Consider the following 14,154-nt stretch of genomic DNA (forward strand, 5'->3'; position numbering starts at 1 on the left):
GCATAATTTCTTGTCTCAACTTTAGCCCAGATGCAACAGATACGAATTCGGATACGAAAGTATCTACGACACATCTAAATTGCCGGATGCCCGGAATTCGCTTAAAGCTAACATTAAATTGTTCCCTCGTTCCTTTCATTACTAAAACCTATCCCTGGCTGATGGCATTTTCTGCTCAGATGGATTCGCTCATTAAAGAATAAATTGTAATTATTTTAGATGTGCCAGCAGAACAATTAATCATTGAGATCTAGTTGGGGATTATGGGTGCTACGAGTGTGTATAAGCAATTATCTGTGCGTTTTTAGCAGGGCTGGAAAATTGTTAAGTCGTTTTGCTTAAACATTTTTGATTAATAATTTAGAAAATATTAGTCTTCTATCATATATAATTCAGATTTAGCATGACCATATACACTTAGAAAACAAAATTTCTTGATTTTAGGAAAAATTACCATAATTTTTGTAATAATTGCCTTGAATTGCCTTGAATTAAGGCAATAGTTCCTAAAATTAAGACAATTTTCCTTAAATTAAGGAATAAAGTTTTCGAAGTGTAGGCAGATATTATTATACACACGAAAGCTTTATAAACTGCTACTTCCTAAAACATAGCTATAACATCTTGTTACCAACAAGTCATAACAAAATATTTCTCTAAAAATATTCTGTCTTTGGCGAATTAAATTTTAAAATAATTACTTTAAGAGTTTATATTGAAAAGGTTTTTAGTATTACATTTTGTTTTTTAAGCATTTTAAATAGCAAAATTATTTATTTAAAAACAAATAACCCAACCAATGTTTCCTTAAACTACCTATTAACAAGACCATTAATTTAATGAATTGAAAATAAGTTTAAAGCTCAAGATGATGATAAATACCTCTCAGATAAAAAAAGGCTTTTTGTATCCTTTGTCAATCCAAGCCGTCAGGATGCCATTTTTTTCCACAATTAAGGCCGCTTCGATGGCCGTAAGCGATTTTGGCCGGCTAAAGAGAAATATCAACAGCTGGCGAAGAGCGAGCCAAGGTCGTTTGCCGGGCGCTCGCTCTTTAGCTTTGGAGGGAAACTCATGTTGGGAAAAACTCACCACGCCGACGAGGATTTTCCGAGGCGACGAGGCCAACACACGAGGCTTTTCCGTGCGGCATTCAGTCTCACGTTGAACTCTGCTGCTGTTTGTTGTCAGCCGGCTGGTGAATTAACCCCAAAGCTCAGAAGCCATCCGATTTGGCCAACTGAGCCAACTCAGTCAGCCGAAGGACGAAGGACCACGACCACGACAATTCGCGACGTGTTGTTATAGACCAGAAACCAGAAACCAAAACTCAGAGGTCCACAAAGGTGTCCTGTGATCGCGTGACGATAATTGTTTGTGTGTCGGGTCCTAAAAAAATTAACGAAAGAAAATATAAATTATCAGCAAAGTTCGTTGATCTCTGTGCGCGCTTTTCAATTATTTTCGCCTTTTTTTTTTTGTTTTTGTTTTGTTTGCCGGCACAACCAAGCACACCCAAACACACACACGCATTATGTGGTTATGTTGGTGATGATGATGAAAAAATTCAATAACAAGTGGAATGCAACAAATGCGAATGAAATGAAAAATTTGTCCACACAAGTGTGAAAAACCGAAAAGTAAAAATCAGATAAAACTGAGATAATCAGCGAGTGAGCAAGGCAACGAACGAGGCGAAGCCGAAAAACCCAATCAACCAAATAAGCTGAGGGCCAAAGTGCTCCGAGAACGGTTAGTAAACACAAATTGTTTGTTTTCGTGGCTTTTTCGTGTGTTTGCCTTGAATTGGGGACTATTTTCTTAGTGGCTGATAAAAGCTGAGAAGAAAGTAAGAGCCCAAATAATCCACATGATCAAGTGGCCTTTTTGAGAGGCGCCGAGAGGGGCGGTAAACGTCGTCGCTTTTGTTGTTAAAAGTTTTATGATTATGTGTGGGACTTAAGTGAATATTTGCATTGATTTTGGGCGTAGCTTTTGATAAGGGAACCATTTTTGTTTAAACATGTTATTGGATCTAATCATTAAATTAAATGTAATAAAAAACTACTTTTAGTTATTTTAATAACATTAAAATGCTTCAATAATTTATTTTAATAAGGCAAAAAAAAGGTTGATTGTACTTGGAGCTTAGTTAATATTTGCATTTATTGTGGGTTAGGTATTTATACATTATTAATTTAAAATAATCATTTAGAGAACATTCATTATTATATTTTGGAATTATTTCCTATTTTTAAGATGAACATCTTAACATTTAAAATTTATTTAAAATGTTCGAATGGAAATTATTTATAAAACGGCTGAGCTTTTTTATTTAAGCTTAGAAAATAAATTTGAAATTTTTATAGGCTGGAATTTCATGTTTATCAAACAGGAAACCTTTTTTTATAGTATAGATTAACTTTTTTTTAGCAGAATAGATATGATATTCTAGCAAAGGAATATATCTGAAACTAGCAGTTTTTTATTGAATAGTATTATTTGTCACTGCCTTCGCTTTTGAGATGATAAATATTTCCCGAACCCAGGACCTTTATCTAGGACCCCCAACGATGACAGTTTATATTCCGGACGCAGGCAAATCAATTCCGACACCTTTGACCTCACGATAGCCAGTTGCAAGTCAGGACTTCATAAATAAGGAATTGTACAAAATAAGTGACTCCATCTTATCCTATCCTATCCTTTTCCATTATCCCCGTTATGACCGGAAAAAGAGGACAAGGACCTACATGATTTATAAGGCACATTAAATTGAATATTCAACATAATGTAGCATTTAAATGACCCACGCACAGCCTGCAAATGTATAGTATATATACATATACATATTATACGGGAAAAATGCCAAGAGTCGCCCTTGAAGATCGTCTAAAGAGGAAAAGGTCTTGAGGTGGCTTTATGCCTGACACTTGGCCATACTGTTTAAAGGCGAAAATCGCTTAAAGTTTCGCCAGCGATTGAATTCCTTTCGCGGGCCAAAAGAACGCAAAAAAAAAAAAAAAACGGAATGGCCAAAATATTCGCACACTTTGAGTGTGCGTGTGAGGGAAAGTAATTTACCAACGCGGCGGCAGCGAAAGCATCATAAATCACACGTTCTGCCCAACTACAACTACAAAAAAGTGACACCCGTTGGGGCGGGCGTTTTTTTTTTTTTTTGTTATTGGGGAAAGATGAGGGGGAGCGGGGGTGGTGTGGTGTGGTGCGTTACGTGTCCAGGTCAAATGTCAAAAGTCAGCCAATTTGGGCAACATTTTGACAGACATTGCGCTTAGCCGCCGGCTCGCTGTTCATCATTGTGCAGCAATGCCAACCGATTATCGCAAAGGCGTGATGAGTTACTCCAATTCCTAGGGGATTACCCGAGTTTCGGAGGCCCTCTATCACCAGGAATTATAGCTGGTTTTTGAGACCAGAAACAGGTGCACATGTAATTAAAAAAAAAACTCGAATATAAATGTTTTCATACCATATTTTAAAACAAACTAGACAAGTTTGGAACATGTCGTACCAGTTGCTTATTTTGCTCTCCATATTTGCATATCAAATAAAACTAAAAAATATACAGAAAAAATAAAACGAAAAAATAGTGAAACCTGAATGTTTTCATACAATCTTTTAAAACAATAAAGAAAAGTTTAGGAATTTTTTTTTTACAATTTGGTAGTTTTTATCTGTATACTTGTTATATATATCAATCCTTTAAAATGAAAGCACAAAAAGTTTTCCAAAAAAAAAACAAACCAACAAGAAATTTGTATAAGTTACGTTTTGTTAATACTCTTTGAAAGCCATACATATTAAAATTTCTTAGTTAAACATTAATATTATTAATTTTAACTTTTCAACAAATTGCTATTTAATTCTATTGTAGTAGAAGCAGATGCATGCAAATGTCATTAAAATGTTTAAATAGGTTTGCCATTTACTCAAAGTTTTAATGTCATAACAAGCAGCGATAATTTTTTTATGTGGATAAACTAAGTTAGGCAACGATAACATCACTCAAACATCGATTTCGTAATTTTCAATACTTGAAGGAAATAAAAATAAAGTTATACATCAAATTATGTCAAGTTCTCAAGATTTGTGTTGAGTAAAGATATTAACTTACGAATGACTCTGATATTACCCATAATCCATCCTCCGACTCTCTTGACCCGCAAATCATATTTTCCGGCTGTGAATTTATGAGTTGCTTTCCTCTCGGCAGAATGTATGGCCCTGGGTTAACAAGATGTTTATAAAAATGATATTACGATTTACCTAACCCACACGAGCATACGCACAATGAATGTCGAAGAGGGGGGAGGCTGGGGATCCAAGGCCATTAGACAGCGCATTAATCTAATCATATGGGTTTGTCTGTCTGTGTGCCAAAAATCATAAACTCAAAAATGGTGGCTAAAAAGAAAAAAAAACGCTCAACACAGAGAGACATTTGCAAGTTGATTTATAAGCGTGCTGATGTCAGTTACGTGCAAAATGGCAGCAAGTTTTTGGCCCACGCACGCACTCAATAATGTTGCGAGCGAGCATGGGTTAAGAGTTTGGTGGGCGGGTGAAGGGAAGGGGAAGGAGAGGAAACTCACCTGCTTTTGTGTTAGAGGGGTGAAAGGTTACTGGCGAGGATTTGCCAGAGCCAAAGCAAAAGCATTGCGCAAATTGCTTGCAACACTTTTTGTGCCATTCACCCGCTTCCCGACTGCCTTGGCTTTTATAAATCGTTTAGACACCACCTCCACTGCCGGGAAAAGCTTCCCCCATTTCCCCCCCCACTTTCCCATTTCCCCATTTCCATCCCCGGAATAACAACAGAGGAGCGGTGGCGACAAGTCGAGTCAAAAGAAGCCCGAAAAACAGGAAGCCATCCCCTGTTTGGCCCCCACCATTTTAGGCGCCACTCAAAACACATCCATCAACAGCGTATTTATATGCGAGGCAAAAGGTTAAAGGTGTTTTCCTACTTTTTTTTCTTTTTTTTTTGGTTTATGTTGTGTATCCAGAAGCCAGGCTCCTAATTGTCAGAACTTTGCTTTGGCTTCAGCTTGTTTGGCCCCTGCATACTTTTGTGCGCTCGTCGCGTAATGAAGATAATTGCTGCTAAGCGGATCCTGCAGGATTTCTGAGACACCTCCGCATTCTCACACCCATTCATAAAATCCACAATGTTTCCAGTCTGTCTCTTTGTGCCTTTGGCTTGGGGGGAAACGGAGGAGCACCCATGTATTTAAATTTAATTTAGACTTTGCTAATTTAAATGCATTTTCATCGTTTTGGTTTTCTAAAGCTGCAATTAGCTATAATTTACTAGGCTATGCTATGAATTTCATGAGTTATTGAATACATGAAATAATATTAGCAGAGATACCTGACCAACTTAATTTACATGTCTGGCACCTCTGCTAGTATTATTATTTCAGCTATTAGTTTATTTATTTATTGCAAACTTTCGTCTGTAAGCGAATACATGAAATGGTGTTTATGCACACACGTATTTCTCTATTTCATGAAATAATTGCATGATATGGAAATCGAGTAAACACAGTAATAGGCACAGTAATAATTATTCAGCATCCCTGTTTTAACCTAGTCCAATTGAAAATATTAAAGTAATATAGCTTAGGAACAAGTTTTTAGACAACCTATTTAATATCTTTTCTATTCCTTGTTTTCAAAAGATTTATAACTTTATAAGCTTTTCCATTAACTACTGTTTTAAGACCTTACGAATAGTAACTTTAAATGCTCGCTGGGCCCTGTTTAAAACTTCACACAGCTGCAGCTTTACTATTTTATTTCCCTTTTCCTCGTTTTATTTTAGTTGCTTACTCATTTCACCGTTTTTAATTTGCCCGGGATGAAGGCCTTCCTTTTGAAGGAGCATCTCTGGTTGCTTTAGCGCGGAGGACCTGCATTAATTAAATTCTTTCAGGTGTTAAAAGGTGTCGAGTCTGCAGCTATTGTTAGTGCAGGGCAGCAGGGAGGGCTGGCTAATTGGTAAATGCTCTCAAGTGCCTGGCTAACGAGGCGTATGCGTAATGCGAACAAAGTCAGAAAGAAAGGTAGTTGCCTCGCCTAATCAGAGGAGAAGTTACTCCTGGATCACTATTTGAGCTCTAATAATCTCGGGCATAAATTCTAGTCGAGTTCCACAACTTGGCCTTCTGATTTGCCCTGCATATATTAGGATTCGTATTCAAATTTGTACTTCAACGACGGGGGTAAAAAATAACATTGTTTACAGGGGCAAAATTATTGTGACAGACGTTAACATTTATGACTAAGCAGCACACGACAACAGGTAATTGTTTCTTTTTCTTTCAGTTGTCTTCTTTTTTGTCCATGTCTTTTCAGCAGTACGCCTATTTTCTACTTTATTTTTTGCTTCATTTGTTTTCCGTTTTCGGTCTTCTGCTCTCGTTTGTTGGCATAAATTTATTGTGTTCGCCCGCCTCACGCATTTGCATAAATATTTTAATTTGCATTTCAACGAACACGAAAAGCGAAACGAAGCCAAGCTATAAAATCCATAAACCCAGAAAACAAATACAAGTATATATATATAAGATATATATACCGAAGGACTGAATGAAATAATAATAATCTGTAAGAATCTATTTGTAATCAAGGAGTTACAACTATCTGGTGATTTTATTTCTACATATATTTTCTCGCATATGCAAATGGTTCTCGTTTGGCAAAAAAATATTGTTATATCCGATCTGAATCGAATTTGCTTTGGGGTCCCCAAATTGGCATTCAATTTCTCGTTTGGCCGCGAACTGAATTAATTTAAAGTTGGTTTTCTTTCTTTCTTTATTTTTTTCTTTTCAATGCGGTAATTCCAGATTTATGAGCCGACTTATTCCCAAGAAAACTTCGGATTACGGTGTCATTTTAACTTGTCACCAATTGTCTCACAGCTTCAATTAAGCTTACAATTCACATTCCATTTTTTTGGTTTTTTGGGTGGGAGAAAAACTCATTTGCAATTCGCAAGCCAGTTTGTTCAATATTGACTTTGTTAAGACTTCTCCTTTGGCCCCGAAAATCCATAGATCAGGGAAACTTTGGCCAGCACATTGCGCATACGACACGTAGCCCCGTGAAAGTTGCCAGATTCTTATCATAGCACAAAAAGAAGAAAGGCGCAGGGACAAAAGGAAAACAAGAGAGGCGGGGGGCGGGGGGGCGAAAAAAACTAAGCAAACAGTCCCCGCCCAGGCAAATATGTTTTCATTTTCTCATATCTCCGGCAAGCGGACTCCATGTATGAGGGAAAACTTTCCATTTCAAAATATTTTCTTAGCAAGCTTCTCATTGCTGGCGCTCCTTTCTGTACATTTATGCACAAGGGCAGGGGCAGCAAACAAAAAAAAAAAAAAAAAAAAAAAAAAGGGGGAAAAATCGTAGAGCCAAACAAGGCCAGGCAAAAAACTGCACTGGGCACAAAAACACGTCTCGTCTGCAGATGTTTTGCGGTCCCCAAAAGCCGAAAAACAGGCTTTTTAGCCAACATCTCGATGCGTGGAACGGTAGCTGGATCAGTAATTGAAATTCGTCAGGCAATTTGCATATCTGCCGGAGCTTCTCGAAACAACAGTTTGCACAACAATGCGAACACAGGACAATTGCACTAAATTAACTCAATTATTGTCAGATGCACAGCGCTGCCGAAAAGGAATTGTAAATGTATTCTAGCTGTAAGGTAAATAAGTTGCCCGATTTATCAGACAAAATTTGAAACAATTGGCTAGCTGTTGGCCATTCTGTCATGACTACCGGAAATACTCAATGCAATATTCATTCAGCCTTTGGTTGGACCTTCAACTTTTATTCTTTCAACAGCCCCAAGTAATTTCTCAAACAATGAGATTGAATAATTAGAAATGCCTTTCGTTTAGCAGGTATGCAATAATTTGCTGAAATAGTCCATTTAATTACATAAATGCCAAGATTTAGGGAATTATTCATTGCACATTCATACGGTTCCTTCGGCTACAATTTCAACCTTTCCTAAGGAATTAACTTTCAGAATATTTAAGCTAAGCAACAATGGTTATTTTAAAGTGCATTAAACTATAACTATTCCCAGGTTCATGTTCATGTTGTTTCATTGTTTGGATTAAGCTTCCCAATGAAATATTTCAGCTGTGTTTTGAAATTTCACATCCCTTTAAAGTACTCAATGTTCAAAATATGAGCTTCCAACTCACAATTAACTAAAGTATTTTATTGAATTATTCAATACTAAGCTCTGGTGTAAAATATCTCTTTTTAACTTCCTAAGAAAATATTTTAAAACTGCTGTAATTTCCAGTATTACGAATCCTTGTAGGCAAATGTAACATACTTTAATACCACCTTCAATTCAACAATAACATGTACATAGCTAAGTGTCCCAAACGGGTTTCCCACAAATTAACCAGAATACCTCAACGTTTTTTCAACAATTGAAAAATACTTGAAGGTCCTTTGTTGTGCAAAAACTCGCCTAATTCAATCAGCTAACGTCGAAACGAGTTGGGACCGAAGGCCCAGAGGAACCCAATCACTTTATTAGCCATATCCACATGCCCAGCCTGAAATTCAGGCCATATCCCATACAAAATAGACAGCACACATAGTAATGGCCATCAAATTTGAAGATTCGATACGGCAAAAGTGCTTTTCATCCCATTTTTTTATTTATTTATTTTTTTTTTTTTGGGAGGGGGCGTGTCCATGGTCTGTTTATCGATAGATAATATATTTATATTTAAATAACACTTCATCATGTCGACGCTGCGTATGCGTAATATTGTTTGCTTTCATGTTTCGCCCAAGTGAAGCCGATGCCCATGGAGCATCGACTTATAAATAAACTTGATCCATTGCACAACGGCCAAAGATATAGGCACACACAATTTGCCCCGACTGTCGAGTGCGATAAATTTGGGCTTATGATTTTATCCCTTTTTACAGCCTTTTCAGGCTCGCGAAAAGCAAACGCGAGGCATTTCCAAGTCAATTCCTCAGTTTCATTTTCATTTCCATTGTGAAGCGGGTGGGTTTTCCCTGGATTTGGCTAGGGTTTAGGTGTGGGGTGGGGTGTTGTCGGCTTGGTGTGTTTTGGGTGTTTTTTCCTGGCCAGTCATGCATGAAACAGCGCTTCAGAAACAGACAAAACCGAGAGACATCGCTTTGTCTGCCGCTGAAGAATAAATAAACTACTCGTAACAACAATAAGCAAAGCAAGTCAAGCAAATTACGCACACACACACAGCGACAACAAATAAGTTTATTCGGTTAACTTTGGCCGCAAAACTAGAGAACCAGTCGTCGTCCCCTTTCCGAACAAAAAAGCGAAACTTTTGAGCATTACATGCATAAATAACCGTTAACGGAAACCCAAATTGGCCCCGCAAATAGAAAAGAATGGAATAGAATTAACGCAAAGCAAAAAAAATGAAAATAACAAGAAACGGATATTCGATATGGCCGGCTCCTTGAAAATGATTTAGGCCCAAGAGTGCCTGGAAATTGCCTCCTTTGAGGTGAACTCAAGTGGAAGAGCAACTTTGCGGATGGAATTATCTCTTATGAAGATGTAATTGATAAACGGGTAGGGGCCAGGCGATGGCAATGGCAATGGCAATGGCAATAGCAATGGAAACGTGATACACAAGGCACAAGCTATTGCACAGTAGCCATGGAGAAAGACTTTCGGCGTTGTGGTTCCAGAAATGCACCGCACTTGTTAGAATTGTCACAGCTACCAATGAAATTTATGATTAAAGGCGAGACAGACTTTGAAAGAAAAAAAAACCTTTGGATGATATCTCAAATTGTGTCGGAACAAATACTTGATTACTACAGCAACCAGTCATAATCATTTCAAAATAAAAAAAAATGAAAATAAATAAAATAAATACTTAATATCGATCCGTATAACAAGCGTCTATGTTCCATATTTCTGGAATTAATTACATCTCAACAAAAGTTAAACAATTTTTCTAATAACTTTTATAAGGTGTTGAACAACGTAACTCAGCGACCACTAGATCTCGGCTCACTAAAGTCCGGCAATTATTTGAAGTACTTAAGTGTTAACATAACAGCTAAGTAAAAGTACCACTCCAATTATTAAACAACAATTCAACAATAGTTTAACAACCGTTTTTTTTTTTTGTTGGACAAGCAATCAAATGAAAATAACCACGCCACATTACCTTTCCAATTGTGGCGGTCCTTAAAGCATAAAACGCAATAAAAATGCTAACAATTGCTGGGTTATTTATATAGCCACTTGGGCATTTGATTCGCTCACACTTGATCACTTAACGAGCCGGGGATAATTCCCCACTCAATGAATCTCGAGAAACAACGGCAACAGCAACAGCAACTTATCCGCAGATCATCTCAATGGGTATTACCTACTTACACACGCACATGTAAATAGAAGGCAATGTGTGGGTGTGTGTCCTTGAGGGTATATATGTATATGTATACGCATATGTATGTGTGTGTGTGTAATTATGTGCTACATCATCTTTTATGGAGGCTCAAACAACAAGGGGCCATGCATCATTTTCTTTGCCAGCTTCCTCTTAATCTTTTTGCTTTTTTATACCCTTGCAGAGGGTATTATAATTTCAGTCAGAAGTTTGCAACGCAGTGAAGGAGACATCTCCGACCCTATAAAGTATATATATTCTTGATCAGCATCACTAATAGAGTCTATCTAGCCATGTCCGTCTGTCCGTCCGTCTGTCCGTCCGTCTGTCCGTCTGTCAGTCTGTCCGTCTGTCCGTCCGTTTATATGCAAACTAGTCTCTCAGTTTTAAAGCTATCTGCATGAAACTTTCCCAAAAGTTGTCTTTCTATTGCAGGTAGTATATAAGTCGGGACGAGCCGGATCGGACGACTATAGCATATAGCTCCCATAGGAACAATCGGAAAAATAAATGAAAAAAATTATAACTTTGCTGTTTTTTATTTTTTTTTTTAGTTCTTCGACGTTTAGTAATGGTTAAATATTTCCGATTTACGGTTTTAATTTCATCAAAATCGGACGACTATAGCATATACCTTCCATAGGAACAATCGGAAAAATAAATGAAAAAAATTATAACTTTTCTGTTTTTTAATTTTTTGTTTAGTCCTTCGAGATTTAGTAATGGTTAAATATTTCCGATTTACGGTTTAAATTATATCAAAATCGGACGACTATAGCATATAGCTCCCATAGGAACAATCGGAAAAATAAATGAAAAAAATGATAACTTTTCTGTTTTTTAATTTTTTGTTCAGTTCTTCGACATATAGCAATGATTAAATATTTCAGAATTATGGTTTAGATTTTATCAAAATCGGACGTCTATATCATATAGCTCCCATAGAAATAATAAAAATATATAAAATAACTATCAAATAATTGAGCTGCTAATCATCATAGCTTCAATGTTTTTAAACATATACGCAGTTAATCATAATTTTAATGTTTTCAAAAATGTTAAATTCTTGCAATAGCTGCAAGGGTATATGAACTTCGGCTTGCCGAAGTTTGCTTTCTTTCTTGTTTTATTGTCAAGTGTATCAAACGGAATATTGCCACCACGCCCGTCAGCCCACTTTTGGCCCCTTGCTGCAACCACTATGTCTCTCGTTTGTTTGTGTTTAATCTCGTTTTAATGCCGTCGAGCATCATCGTAAAAATTATTACATTAAATGTCAACGCAAAAGAGAGAAAGAACTTAAGAAAAGAAAGAGCACTCGCACACATGTATGGATGCAGAGAGAGAAATATTAGAGAGAAGTTTAAAATGTCAAAAAATACCTAGTGGTATAAAATCTCGTAAAAGGGCACCACAAAGTATGCAGAAAATTATTCAATTAAGAATTTCGAACACAAACATCATTTTCTACCCCTAACTCTTGTTTTCCCAGTACTTGGATATAATTTCAGTTATATCCCCATTCATTTTTCCCCCTGTACCTATGAAGAAAGTGAAATGTGCGGAGAAATGAGAAAGGAAGAAAGATATGGGTGGATAGAGCAGGCTCACTGAAGACGACGGCGAAGGTCTGTTGGTTTAAGAGGGTCGTTATTATTAAATTTTACACACGCACACCCACACAGACAACAATAAAGTGTGCGACTATACACACTTTATACTCCCCGCACACCCTCACTCGCGTACAAACAATGTGTACGCCACTAAAATTCAATTTTTACGAGCATAATATGTTTCAATGGCAACACACAGGCAAAGAAAGGCTCTTTCACACACACACACACAGACACCACACACATACACACACGTGGCACACCTTCATTTAAGGTCTCCTTTTGTCTTTGTTTTTAGTCTCAGCCTCCATTTTCCAGAGCACCGCACCACCCATTTACCACCCACCACAATCATTTTGGCAACTGCTTTTTATGTGTGTCGCACATTATTAAATGAATTCAAGCGCAGAAAATTGCCTACCCACCAGCCACCGCCCACTTTTGTCAATAGCCCCTGCCACGCCCCCATGGCCTCAGCGATCCCAGTAACAAATCAAGTGCTTATCAGATGCCAAGCAAATTGCTTAAAAAATAATATCACGCAAATACACAGCAAAGGAAAACAACAGTCGAAATTTTCATAAAATTTCACTCTTTCTTATCTTTGGATGAACAGCTCATTGGTTTTACAAATATGACTGGAAAAGGTACAGTGCGTAGCACAACTATAGGCACAGTGGCTTTACTCTTGTTCAAATTTAAATGTACTTTATATTTATAGAAATTTATTATTTAAATACCTTTGTATTTGAAAGTTCTAACGCAAGCAAATATTAATTTCTTTTATGCTCTAATTATAGTTTTACTGTCGTTATATATAATTGAGCAGCATATTATTAAACAAATTTATTTCAATTTAATAAACTATGTGTTATGTGTTTTTATTTTCATTAGCTAAAAAGCCATACAATTAGCTGTTGTATCATAAAATGTTTTTATTTTACATAGCAATTACTTTCCAAACATTGCTTGTTGTAAAATATGTATATTTATTCATGCCACAATAGTTGTTTGCTTTATTTTTATATTTTTGAACAAACTTGTCTGTTTTTATTTTGTGACATAAATGGATTGATCATTTGATGATGTGTAAACATTTCACATCGGAATATGATAAATGGCCTGATTGTTGTAGACATCCAGTAGTCAGTAGTCTGTAGTCTATTTATAGGTTTTTTTCCTTTCCAGAAAATGCATTTTCCTGTCTGATTCACTTCCGCAGTGCATACTTCATGGCTGATTTGAATGTTGACACGTTTCGACACTTCTTCCTTTTTTTTCCTGGTCTTATTCTGGCTTATTATCTCAAGTCCCTTGCCATGCCATTTCCATACAATGAAATGTAACTAATGAGGCGTATAATCATTGTTATGTCAACAGTTTTGCTGCCTTTTGACAAACTGGCACACAGACACTGAAAGCAGACAGAATCAGATTCCGAATCAGAGCCAGAATCACACGCCCCGAAAGAGACGGCAATACAAAGTGCGAAAGAGAGAGTGAAGTGCAAGGGGCATACAACATTTTTGGGGCAATGAAATAGAAGAGAAATCTTCTTGCACATGTCAATATAAATAAGCGGCAGAGGAAGTGTCAAAGAAAAGAAAGCGAGGGGAAACTTCATCATTACATTGTGTAAAATTGGGACCTTAAAAAAAAAGGAAAAACCACCCACACTCACACAAGTACAAGGCGAACTGACACATGCTTTGACGTAATTGCTGTGTAGGAAATAAGCAATTTGAGAGATCATTAAAAAGTTGAAGCGACAAAATAAAAATCCCCGTCTCGAAAGAAATAAAAAGAGAACTCGAAGAAAAGATGAAGAAATAAAAACGCCATCAACGCTAAAGGATATTAAATGCCAAGCACACACATACAAACTTTGTTCATGCCTTGAAATTTTTTTTCTTTTTTGATTTTTTAGTCGAAATAGTTGGCCCAGTCAATTGGATTTTTTTTGGGTGTGGAACTTTTAGCCCGTGTAAGAAATGTGATTCAATGCGAAATCAGTTTACATTTGTGATTTCTTTTTGATTAGTTAGCAACTTAGCGAATGCCAACTGACAGCGATTTCC

The 14,154-nt window shown here is 36.8% G+C and overlaps 1 protein-coding gene across 2 annotated transcripts in view; it reads left to right on the forward strand.

Moving 5' to 3' along the window:
• The first annotated feature begins 1,139 nt into the window (after positions 1 to 1,139).
• The window catches only part of LOC108137122, a 75,735-nt gene continuing 62,720 nt past the window's right edge, over positions 1,140 to 14,154 (forward strand). For both annotated transcript variants that reach the window (XM_017258656.2, XM_017258655.2), the window contains exon 1: positions 1,140 to 1,752. The gene's annotated coding sequence lies outside the window, so the exon portion shown is untranslated. The remainder of the gene's footprint in view (positions 1,753 to 14,154) is intronic.

The sequence above is a fragment of the Drosophila elegans genome, unplaced genomic scaffold, assembly GCF_018152505.1.
Source record: "Drosophila elegans isolate 14027-0461.03 unplaced genomic scaffold, ASM1815250v1 contig_149, whole genome shotgun sequence".
Taxonomy (NCBI): domain Eukaryota; kingdom Metazoa; phylum Arthropoda; class Insecta; order Diptera; family Drosophilidae; genus Drosophila; species Drosophila elegans.